At 44.8% G+C, this 3,549-nt stretch overlaps 1 non-coding gene across 1 annotated transcript; it reads left to right on the top strand.

Moving 5' to 3' along the window:
* Positions 1-2,409: 2,409 nt before the first annotated feature.
* trnav-cac (transfer RNA valine (anticodon CAC)) lies at positions 2,410-2,482 on the top strand. The gene has a single exon. It is a non-coding gene; the product is annotated as a tRNA-Val (tRNA).
* The last annotated feature ends 1,067 nt before the right edge of the window (positions 2,483-3,549 follow it).

Here is a 3,549-nt window from a genome sequence, read left to right as displayed (position 1 = left end):
GGGGGTGGGGTGAGTAGTAACTTCTGTTACTATGTTCAGAAACTGCCTTTTAAAGTGACGTGAACAGAAACTGCATTTCTAATTCGCACCATGGAATTTAGCAAGATTTATTGAGTCGCTTCTTGTCGATTCCCACGCAGGTTTCCAACTCAGTTGGTGTCGATGTGCCTCATGTCCAGGTGTGAACATCCCTGCAGCCAATTGCACGGTTAAGGTGAAAGGCAAGGAAAGTGGCATCTCGAACTGGCCCCGAGGTCAGAGCATCCTCACAATGTGATCTGTCGATCTCGGATTGTAATGCAACCGCCGGTATTAGAGTGGAGAACATTCTTTGGGACGCTTAACCTGCAAAACAGACACAGTGACTGAAACTATAGTGAACGGTATGATGTGGAACACGGCCTGCTCAGCTTTGTGCATTTTCCCCTGTAGTCCGGTGTGTTTCGTGTTCCGTGTAAACGTGAATGTTGTCCTGTTTCGAGCAATGGGTGAAATCATTTAGCAAAGCAAGAAGCGAAATTGAAATAATGTCAAGCAGCTCATGGTTATTTGACCAAATCATAACCGAACATATATTCTCACGCAGTCACAGATATATTTGTAGCTGAAAAGAGTCTGAGAAGATAGACTCAGCTTACTATTGATTTTTGTCTGGATTGATGGGCTTTCATTATCTGCTGCGAAATTGACATTGGATCCGGACACATCCCAGCAGCTGTGCGAGTCGGAGAAGGACCATGGAACCCTTTTCATGTGACTTTGCATGCGTGGTTATGCAGGAGCACAATTCGAAATGCAAGAAAATGGCAGATGGGCTGTCTGTTAGTGTAGCGGAGTGGTCTAAGACACTGGATCCAGATTGCGGTCCCGAAAGGTACATGGGTGCGAATCCAACCACTGCCATTTCAGCTGATCAACTCCACTGCCGCAGCGTCATTAAAATGCTACTTCAATTCCCCGCTGCATTGGTGTCCCAGGGGACTTCACTGTGGTGAGAAAACGTGCTGAATATTGTAAAGTCTCTCTGCTGTCGTGATGGTGTTTGCCTCCCCTGCAGATAATCGCAAACAGCTCAGCTCTTGGTTTACGTTGCAGGCAAGTTGAGATTTTACTGGAACCGAATGGAGATTGTTATTTCATCGCTGTTGTGAAACAAAGTCCTGTGGTAAGTCGATTCATTGTTATTTGGCTTTCTGGCGAATGGGAAAATCGTTCCAATGAATATGTTATTGAATTTCTCCCATTTCCTTCATTTCCATCCTAGAGACATCAGAAGGGAAAGGTCATCTAATCGAGACTGTGATTGGTGAAATTCACTTTTTTATAGCCCATACTTATTATATTCTTCTTTCTCTCTTTTCAGCATTGTCTGGGAAGTGGTGGTGCACTAAGGCTGCAGTATGTTTGAAAGAGTAGTTTGGAATTGCCCAGTTGTTAGTTGTGAGATTACTTTATGCCTCATGCCCTCGAACTGTCTCACATTTAGCATTCATGCTTCGCTGTGTCTGAACATGCATTAGGTATGCCCGTTTTGTTTGTGTTCCGTGTTAAATGCTTTCTGTTTGCTATTCGCTCAATACATTACGAGTTAACGGGGGTTCTGAGGTAACTTGCAGCAGCAAAAATACTCAACTGAGGATCTGGGAAAATTTCACGGAGTATGGTCAATCGGAGCAAAAGTAAGGAAGTCGTTCGTTTCTGCAGTGTTTCACAATACTACCTTTCCCGTGAGCAGTCGAACAGACTAAATGATTGTGCTACAGACTACGACGGCAAGCTCCGCTAAAAAGTAATCCTTTAAAACACAACGTTATTGGGGTACACCGCGTGGAAACAGATACTTCGGTGTATCTCATCCATGCTCACCACATAACCAAAATTAAACAAGTCCCGTTCCACAGCATTTGGCCTCAATCCCTCGAAACCCATCCTTTTCCAGAAACTCACCCGATTACCTTTGCAATTTTCTGAGTGCAATAGCCTCCTCCACTTCCCCTTGGACCTCATTCCATACACGCACAACCTTGTGTGTGGGAAATGTGCCTCAGGCCCTTTGTCAATTTCAGACCACTCACCTTAAACCTATGCTCTCGAGTTTCCAACTCACCCTAGCTTGGGTAAAACACGTAAATACTCAGTTCACAACCCTTCCATAAAATCATGTCGCAGCCGTTATGCTGCCGGGAAAGTTGCCCCAGCCTATTCCACCTCACTCTACAGTCCAAACATTGACGACATCCTTGTCTACATTTTGTCACCAATTCCACGTCCGTCTTTTTTTTTAACTTTTTCAAGATGTCAATTACCCTGGACAACAATGAGCTGTTGGAAAAAGAAAGATGAAACGGAAAATGTCTTCAACTTTCAGTGCTGGATGCCACAGAGCCGCAGCGTGGCCGCTTGCGGCTTGTTTCTGTAGTGTAGTGGTTATCACATTCGCCTCACACGCGAAAGGTCCCCAGTTGGAAACTGGGCAGAAACTGCTTTGTTCTTTAACTGCAGCCTTTTACATGGACTTTCTTACTTGCTTTCCCATCTGCAAAACCTGCTTTCGAAATTGCTCGAACAAATCTAATCGCTTTGTGAAATGTAATGTAATGCAATTCCATTTAATTAATTTGCAAAGCATTGTAAAGTTTTTCTCCAACCTGGGTCTGATCATATGCCATTCTGTTTGAGAGTGTAGTTACCGCGTTCTGAATCTTCCACAAAAAGCAGTACCGCATTTGCATTCCATGTGCAGGCGGGCCGGTTCAAAGACAGGGAAGAAGCTGATGCGCTGGTGTCACAGTGCACCACGGATTCCTGAACTAGTCTGTCTGACAAATGTACCCCAAAGTCGGCTCTGAAAGACCTCATTTGGAAGCTGTCTGTCGTTATTTAACGTGCGAGAATTGGTACCAGAGGTGCTGAATCATGGTTTGGATCAGTTCGCACGTTAGTGACACATTCAATCAGCAACAGCAATGAAAGAAATTACACTCTCAGAGGAATCTTTTGACTTGTGCTTTCATAACGTCGCTAGTATTAAGGTGCGTCCCGAGATCTAAGCCGTGTTGGAACTGAAACGGAGGAATCGACAGAGAGGCTGCAGAATGACATCGCATCATTTTGGTTTTCTTTAAATCACTGATGAGCAGGAAAATGTAAACGGGGAGAGAGAGTGGGAAAGTGAGGCAGTTGCAGCTCTGGTGAAACTCCTTCTTTGTGAGCAACAAGAGACGTGAAGGTGACTCATGTCTGAGAGCTCTCCACATCGAGAACAAAGAGCACTCAAGGGCAGTTAGCACCTCTCCGGAGTGGGGGTGGGGTGGGCAGTAACTTCTGTTGCTATGTTCAGAAACTGCCTTTTCGATTGACGTGAACAGAAACTGCATTTCTTATAAGCACCAAGGAGTTTAGCAAAATTTGTTGAGTCGCTTCTTGTCGATTCCCACACAGGTTTCCAACTCAGTCGATATCCATGTGGCTCATGTCCAGGTGTGAACATCTCTGCAGTAAATTCCACGTTTAAGATAAAAGGCAAGGAAAGTGGCACCTCGAACTGGT

This window comes from Hemiscyllium ocellatum, unplaced genomic scaffold (genome assembly GCF_020745735.1).
Source record: "Hemiscyllium ocellatum isolate sHemOce1 unplaced genomic scaffold, sHemOce1.pat.X.cur. scaffold_435_pat_ctg1, whole genome shotgun sequence".
NCBI lineage: Eukaryota > Metazoa > Chordata > Chondrichthyes > Orectolobiformes > Hemiscylliidae > Hemiscyllium > Hemiscyllium ocellatum.
This window is presented reverse-complemented; position numbering and strand designations above follow the sequence as displayed.